This window comes from Pyxicephalus adspersus, chromosome 4 (assembly GCF_032062135.1).
Source record: "Pyxicephalus adspersus chromosome 4, UCB_Pads_2.0, whole genome shotgun sequence".
In the NCBI taxonomy this organism is placed as follows: domain Eukaryota; kingdom Metazoa; phylum Chordata; class Amphibia; order Anura; family Pyxicephalidae; genus Pyxicephalus; species Pyxicephalus adspersus.
In genome coordinates, this window is record NC_092861.1 from 33,104,226 (window position 1) to 33,113,281 (window position 9,056).

The following is a 9,056-nucleotide window of genomic DNA, read 5'->3' on the forward strand; positions in this document are numbered from 1 at the left end:
AGAACACTAGACAAATCTACCCAATCAGACCCTGCTGCTCTCTGGGTTGCTCATTAAACACACATACTGTATGTAGAAATAGCAAGGTCATGCTGCCCACTGATAAGAGAGTAACTGCACAAAACCAGTTGCAGTAACCCACCAAACAAAAATATTAAACCCCAGAGAAAAACTTATCCTACCCAACCACAGTGTAAGAATGACTTCATAAATGCACCAATTAACATTTCATTAGCAGAACCAAATTAAGGTCTGGTTGAATGTTGGCTTCCTAGGGGACAGGTAATTTGGGGACTAGGGAATTTGCATGAATGCAAAATAAACTTTTTTAAATGCATGTTACGGTTCATAAAACCAGAAAAAAAGGGGAAGGTTCACAAGATAATTGATCAATAGTTTAAAGTCTGCTGGTGCTGGCTAGAGAGCACGTCCAACTATAAACAGGATATACCCAAAAAATATACATTGGACGCACTTCAGAGTAAAATCCAAAAATTACAATTTTTAAAGAATCACATCAGCAAATGATGCCTGATTCCTTTTATGGGTCACACATAATGGATTGGACCTTCTTGGGATTAGGGGAACTCATCACAAAACTGCATGCTAGAGAAAGCACTGGTTTGTGCAATATGAAGGAAAGCATGTTTAAAAATGTCTTAATACTATTGTAAAAAAATACAAACCCAATGGTCCGAATTTATGAAACTTCTCCACGACTATTATGGGAGATTCTGGGTGATCCAGCAAACATGGAATGGAATATGGGGGATTAAAAACATTGGCCAAATAATAGCAAATTACTTTTTTAAAGAAATCTATTCTAGGTTTACTGGATCACCCAGATTCTCCTATGATAGACTTGCAGAAGTTTCATAAATCAGGCCCAATCTATCATGCACCATTTCCTAACTGACAAGGGCTGGGTTTGAACATAGAGAGGCACTGCGGACACAGCAAGGAGGGGTGGCCCAGGGCTGAGGAGTGAAGGTATGCTGGAAGACGTGATTGGCCAAGTAAAGATCAAGGGCTTGAGAGTCAATAGGGGTGTGTGCCCAACCATGGTGACTAATTTTGGTGAGAGACTGATGGGCAGAGGAGTGAAGGCCTAAACTAGAAACCCAAGCAGATTTGCACTGGAAATAGCCCTGCAAGATCAGCTTTTTTTATTTAAGGGATATGAAGGATACAATGCATTGAAGTTAGTTTATGTAGGTTGATACCTAGCACTTATAACCTAGCTATAGCTGATATACCTATTTTCCTTGTGTACATCCTCAAATACAATCACAACAATATTAATTGTCTGTAGTACAAATAGCATTTTTGTGAGCCTTATAATGATTTATTACAAATATTGCACACAATTCTATATTCACACCACACATTGAGGAGAATGTAAACTCTTTACTTTACACGTATGCATTCAATGAAAACATAAATTTGTTTATAGCTGTTTTAAAGGTTGTGATACTGCAGGCACAGACTGAAGGGTTTACCACTTTTTAACTGCAACCCTTAAGGATCATGTAAACTTTACAAACAACTTTTTTATTTGGTTCTTTTTGGTTTGTGACGTATACCATTGAAAGTGTTATGTTAAATCTGCTTAAAGTGGAACTCAACATTTTTACTTTACATAAAAGGGCAGACAAACGTTAGATGTAAAGTATTTTTTTTTAAATCAACGCCCTTTTTATTAAAAAAAAAAAGGGTTTAGCACCCCCACTTTAGGTCTTGATTGCCACTGCTCTTGCTCAATCTCGAGCATGCGCAGAAGGGGCCTTTTTTCCCACTAAGGGCAAAGAGATGCCAATCTCACGCATGTGCAGTGAGATCAGCTCTTTTAGTTCCCCTTTCAAGTGGGCTACACCATCGGATTTCACACCTGCGCAGTGCGAGTCCAGGTGATGTAGGAATAAGACCAGAAGGGAAGACAGAAAATGGAGGCATCTGGCACTTTGTTCGTGCTGGGAAAAAGAGGAATTCCAGGACGACGCAGGACAGGATCAAGGACAGGGAAAGTCTAGCCCTATTGAGGGATCTGCGGCATTGAAAGTGTGATTTTTTTTTTTATTCTCAGTTGAATTCCATTTTAACAAGTACGAATACCTGTCATTCCTGCCAGGAATTTTGTGAAATGTGCACTTTCACAGTGCCTAAATCACTTTGATTTTTCCAGGTTCAAGATTACCATCCCTTATACGGTCATGAAAAAAAGAAAGTACACCCTCTTTCAATTTTTAAATATCAGATATCTAATAGAAAATCATCTGGTTTATACCAGGTATTAAAGTCTAAGTATGTCACTATTTATTTAACAAAGACAAAGTCAAAATGCAGAAGCAGGGTGTAAACAATTTAGTACACCTTTACCACTTCCATAGGAATTAGGAGGGTAAATAACAGCCAAGAGCTGCTCATCAGATTGACCTAAAGCTACGTACACACTTCCAATTATTATCGTCGGAAAACGAACGACGAACGTTCCTGCACGATATATATGAACGATCGTATAGCACCGATACTGCACATAGAGGTAACGACACGATCGTTCATAGATATTGTACATACAATAGATACGATCGTTTAAGCGATAGAGGAACTATGTGCACGACAGGAAAGTGAACGGACGTTCGTTCATCACGCATGCTCTGAACATGGACGATCAACGAACGACCGTACACACGAACGATGTTCAACGATCGTCGTCCAATCCGATCCGCCGGTCCGGTCGTTTGTTTCCAGCGACTTTCCTCGTTCGTCAGCGTCGTTGGTTACTTTTTTACGAACGATTTTTTGCCCAATCGATCGTTCGTCGTTCGATTGGAACGATAAAAATTGGAAGTGTGTACGCACCTTAACTGAGCACCAGCAAGTGTGGTCAGGTGCATAAAAGCAGAAGTTTTTGGACGTTTGCTGGTCTGGAGAAAAAAAAAAGTGACCTGGGCAATTCTTATTGCCCATCAGTCAAGGGTTATAACAATTTGAAGTCCATAATTCTACAGTGAAAACGATTTTTCACAAGTGGAAAACATTTAAGACAGTTCTCAATCTTCCAGGAACAGAGAACCCAGAATATTCACCCCATGGTCAGACTGTGCAATGCTCGGAGAAATTGCAAAAACCCCAAAAGCTGTTTCTCAGACTTTACTGGCCTCAGCATGTTAAATGTTAAAGTTCATGGCAGTACAATTAGTAAAAGACTGAACAAGTATGGCTTGTTTGGGAAGATCGCAGGAGACAGTCTTTTCTCTGTAAAAGAACTTGGCTGCATGGCTGCATCTAAAAATACCACAAGAAATTTGGAACAATGTCCTTTGGAAAGAGAAGGTGAAAGTAAATTTGGTTGCTTATAATGCACAGCTACATGTTTGTCAAAAATCAAACACAGCAAATCAGGACAAACATCTCATACCAACTGTAAAGCAGAGTGGTGGAGGAGTGAGAACCTGGGCACCTTGAGTCAACCAATAGCTCCCCTGTATACTATAGTATTTTAGAGCCAAATGTGAGGCCATCTGGGTGACAACTAAAGATTGGCCAAAATTGGGCCATGCAAAGGACAATGATCCCAAGCACACCAGCAAATCTACAACAGGATGGCTAAAAAAGAAAAGAACCGAAGTTCAGACCTCATCGAAATGCTGTGGTGGGACCTGAAAGCGTACCTAAACTTAGAATTTTCACTTCACATAAAAGGGTAGACAACCCTTCTATGTTGGTAAAAATTGTTTATTTTTTTTTAAGTGCAACACCTTTTTTTAAAAAAAAAAGAGTGCATCACCGCTACCTTTATTCTGAATAGTAGTGTGGAGCCTCCCAGGATACCTATGTCACACATCCCGGGAGGCTTTTGGGTGCTCCTTCTGTGCATGCCCGAGCATCCCGTGAATATGTAGAAGGAGCTCTTTCGTCAAAAAGGAAAAAAACTGGTGATCTCACGCATGCACAGTGAGATTGGCAAGTTTTTTCTCCAAACTACGTCACCCAATTTGGAGCCTGTGTCGAGAGACGTAGGAAGAACAGAGAAGATGGCGGTGCCTAGCATGCCGTCCTGAAGACGGATGCCGGGATGACGTGGGACCCGAGGGAAGAAACCTTCCGGACGGATTGACTGCTCTGCGGGATTGAAGGTTTTTTTTTTTTTGTTTGGCAAGTTTTGAGTTTACTTCCTCGTTGTGTGTAAATGAACGCCCACAAACCTTAATGAATTGAAGCAATGTTGGGAAGAAAAGTGGTGCCAAAGTTCCTCCACAATGATGTTATAGAATACTTAAAGAGAACCTGTCACCACATTTTGTTACATTATATGAAAGAGTGGCTAGTCCTTTTATTTAAATAAAAAAAAATGTTTTTTTTTTTTTTAATTTTTGAGGGACAACCCCTCTACTTCTGTCAACCACCACTATCCCCACAACAAATTGCATGCACAGCATGCACATGTTATTCCTGTACATGTCACACATGTCTGATGTGAACCTGCAACATGCACCTCATTGCATCATCTACCTAACCTGTCTATACTTCCTCTGCCCCTCACTGCCTTTAGCACAACTAACTTTCCATCTGGAAAAAAAAATGTACACTTCCTCCTATACTAACTTCCTATAGTAGGATATGACCTGCGTTTGGGCGGCTTGCCCTCATCCAACATGGCCGCCACAGTGTTACGAGCTGTTGGTGGTCACGTGGGTGGCTCTCTAGGCTGGGAAGGCCCAATGACGAGTTGTACGTGAAGTATCCCGTCTAGCAGAGGAAAGGAAACTCTTTGGTGGAGTGCTGGCACGCTGCTCTGTCACTGCTCGCGCGAGGCGTGGAGTCGTCAGGTGACGGTGCGTGGCGTCAGCCATCTTGTGTTGTTGGGCTTGTGGATTCGCTTCGGGTGAGAAGCTGAGAGAGGTACAGTGCGTGAGACAGAGCTCAGGCTGCTGAGTGTGGGGGGAGGGAAAGAGGGCTGAGGGGGCCACAGGGGCCCGGCGCGTGTGAGGACCCCATATTATTTTTAACATGTAATGATAGAGAATGAGTGGCTGGCACGGGGGCCAGGTACACATGTGCAGCCCTGCACTCCAAAACATATGCCTTGTGTCACCAGCCGGTCATTCATGGCTCTTATTAAAGTCTGCAGCCGGCCATTATTGTATCTAAAGCTGCACATTCATCTCTATAGCAGCTGCATGGACATATTGTATCTGAAATCTTTATTGGCAACAAATGTCCCTGAACTTCTTCTGCACATTGATTTCCTCTTGTATGGATCCCCTCTCCTTTATATCCACAATAATATTAGGAACCTTCTTTGGGTGCTAAGTGTTACCCCTGTGTACTTAACTCGGCCTCGAGTGGGGAACAAAAGTATCCTATGATAGTCAAATAATGTGTAAATCTCGCCTATATAAAGTACACGGTAACCCAACACATGTATGAGCATGATGGAAGTAACATAACACAACTTACCTGTCCTCAGGTGATCGCAGCATGATCCTTGTATAGCTTTTTTTTTTTTGTGAACCTGCAAGTAATACACTTCCTGTCCTAGGGTGACAACACTGGTATACCCTACGTGTGGTGTAGCAGAGTTGTCACCTTAGGCTGATTTTCCAATTAATATAAAAATTACCTGCTTTATATAAAAAAAAAAAAAAATAAACTTACCTTCCATCCCGCAGAGCAGCCGATCCGTCCGGAGGTTTCTTCCATCAGGTCCTGCGTTGTCCAGGCATCCATCTTCAGGTCAGCGCTCTTTTCTTCTTCCTACGTCACCTGATGCAGATGCGAGATCGGGTGACTTGGTTGGAAAAAAACTTGCCCATATGTGAGATAGGTAATTTTTTTCCCTTTTCACAAAAAGGCTCCTTCTGCACATGGCAGAGATGCTCGGGCATGTGCAGAAGGAGCACCCAAGAGCATCCTGGGATGCGTGACGTAGGTATCCCGGGAGGCTTTGCTCTCCCATTCATTCTCCATCGCCTAGGCGATCGATAATTAGGGGGCGGTGCTGCACCCAAACAGGTGTTGCACTTAAAAAAGAAAAACAAACAAACAGAATTTTTACTTTACATAAAAGGGTTGCCTACCCTATTATGTAAATTGAAAATTGTGAGTTTAGGTACGCTTTAAAGTGTGCCTAAACTGAACATTTTTACTTAATACAGAAGAGTTAGCAACCTTTCTGCATATAGTAAAAATGTTTTTTTTTTTTTTCTTTTTTTTTAAAGTAAAGGTGCAGCATCGCCCCTTTAAGTCTTGATTGTCACAGCAATCAATTCTTAATGGGAGTCCAGAGCCTCCCGGGATACCTACGTCATGCATCCCAGGAGGCTCTGGCTGTTCCTTCTGTGCGTGCCCTGATCGGGCATGCGCTGAAGGGGCATTTTTCCACCTAGGGGAAGGAGATGCCAATCTCATGCATGCACAGTGAGATCGTCTTTTTTTTTTTTTTTCCATCGCAGTGGCTCTGTCACCTGATCTCACACCTGCGCAATGTGAGATCGGGTGATGAAGAAGACCAGAAGAGAAGATTAAAGATGGCGCCCCCCAGGCACGTCCTCTGCGCTGGGATGAAGAGGAATCCCAGGGCAACGCGGGACTGGGTAATGATGTGACTTTTTTGTTTTTAGTTTAGTTCCGCTTTAAAAATGATGAGCGGTCAGGCCCTTCGGTGTAAATTAGTGTCTCATATGTAGAGATTCTGCAACTTAGGATGGCTGAAGATCCAAAACCCAGAAATGTACTGAATGAAAACGTCTGCTCCACGGTTTCACATTTGTATGTTTTTATAATGCAGCAGAAGCGGTAAAATTTGTTCGGGGTTAATGTTTTGGTAGAACAGACTATGTGTGTCTTTTTCTAAAAACTACTTCTATTCATTACATGATTTTCTTTGTGTTTGCTGGCTTGACATAATGTAAGAAGACATAGCAGCAAGATACATAATTATAAGGTGCCCAAAGGCTGATGAAATAAGACTGTTTAGATGAGGGAGTGGAGTAGTTGTTTGCCCTGGTAATGGAGAGTCACCACCCAAGGAAGGCAGGCTCATAGACAAGGCAATGAATTTGCCATATTGTGCCGGTATTCTGGCGAACCCAAGTACACTTTCTATTTGAAAGTAGAACTACAATCTGCATCAAAGTGGACGGGTACTTAATTAATAATTACCAACGCAAAGCCTCAAGTGATGCAACATCTCGGCCTCTTTGGTTCCTTCCACTGACATTTTTGTTCTGTTGTATTCTGGGTCCCATGTCTTTATCCATGTTGATTGGCTGACAATTCCCCCACACGTGTTCCTAGAAGTTACTTTATGCCAGTATCCATTGCTTGCCACTGAGCTACATGTGTATTTCTAAATCAATAAATTCTACCAGAACAGATTCTGCTGCATAATTATTTGGTCAATGAAGCCAAAAAAACTTGAGTACACCCCATGATTCAATAGCTGGTAGAACCACCTTTAGCAGCAGTCGTATTCTGTGTGGCTTTATCAGTCTCTCTGTTGTGGAGGAATTTTAGCCCACTCTTCTTCACAACATGATTTCAGTTCATGGTGTTTTGTTATGATTTGCTGTTTGGTTTTTGCCATATGTGGGTCTGTTCATTATGGCCAAACATCTCCACTTCTCTGTCTGTCCAAAGGACATTGTTCCATAAGTCATGTAGTTTGTTCACATGTAACTTTGCTAATCTCAGCCGTGCTGCCATGTTCTTTTTAGAGAGAATAGGTTTTTGCCTCGAAACCTTTCCAAACAAGCCGTACCCAATCTGTCTTTTTCTAATTGTACAGTCATTACATTTTACACGCTGAGGCCTGTAGAGTCTGAGAAGCAGCTCTTGGTTTTTTTTTTGCCGTTTCTCTGAGCATTGCATGGTCTGAGCTTAGGGTGAATGTGCTGGGATTTCTACATCGGGGAAGACTACAAACTGATGTTTTTCCTGCTTGGTGTTGTGTTAATACATACCTGAATGCTGCAGACCAACACACTGCTAAAACTATAGAGTTTGGCCTGCTGATTAAGCTGATCTGGCTGCTACCTACTTTATTAGTTATAAAAGTGGAACAGGTGTAATAAAGTTGTGTTCATCTGAGGTTCTATGTACCTAATTTTAGGACCTGCCAAGAGTTTACTTTCTTCAAATGGTTATATGTGTATATATATATATATGTGTGTGTGTGTGTATATACTTATAACATCTGGATCTACACAGCATGTTGTGCAGCTTCAAGATCAGTCCTTTTAAAAAAAAAAATTAAGGCATGTACACACATTGTATACTTCAGTGTGTTGTGTTGCTATGCATGTTTAAGAAGAAAAGTGTTGAAATATGTTAGATCAATGTTTTAAAAAACATTAAGACAATCTTTTGGAAATTAATTTGTCAATTGTCAGCACATAAATCCTCTTGATCCACCCACACAGCCCAGTTCCTTATCTGGTGAAATAAGACTCCAGACGCTTGTATTTTTCTCAATAATGTGTAACTTGCTTCTCAGACGTGTTCTCATCTATGTGTATTTTGTAATAACTAGATATAGGTTCGAGTGTGTTTACATGGCAAAAAAAAGGCTATTAAGATTTTCCAACATTTATTTTAATTTTTTTTTTTTATCAAAAAAGTGGCAACCTGTAAGGCTAAACTACTTTTTATGCTTATCACAGAGACTTAAAATGGTGCCATAGTAGAAATGTCCTGACAGGACTAACAAAAGAAATCCCAAGCAGATCAGTGTCAGATATTAGCCCTGGGCCCAGGCAGGTAACGGGTATATGGAAGTGTTTCTTTTTGTCAGTGAGCTTCTATTACAGGAGGTGAATAACAGCGCACACAGCTTTCCCTGAAAAGGTTGCAGTGTTTATATGGTGAAAAAAAGATTAATGAAGAACATGAATAAATGAATAATGAATAAATTTCCACTTTTAAAAAGTTGAATAAAGCCGAGCATTATTCTAGAAAGGGTCAGGTAATGTCCCATCTGCAATAATAATTCTTGCCTGCCTGATTGCTCTGTAGATCTGTTAAAAAAGCTTCTGATGAGCAGCTCAGTGTTACTT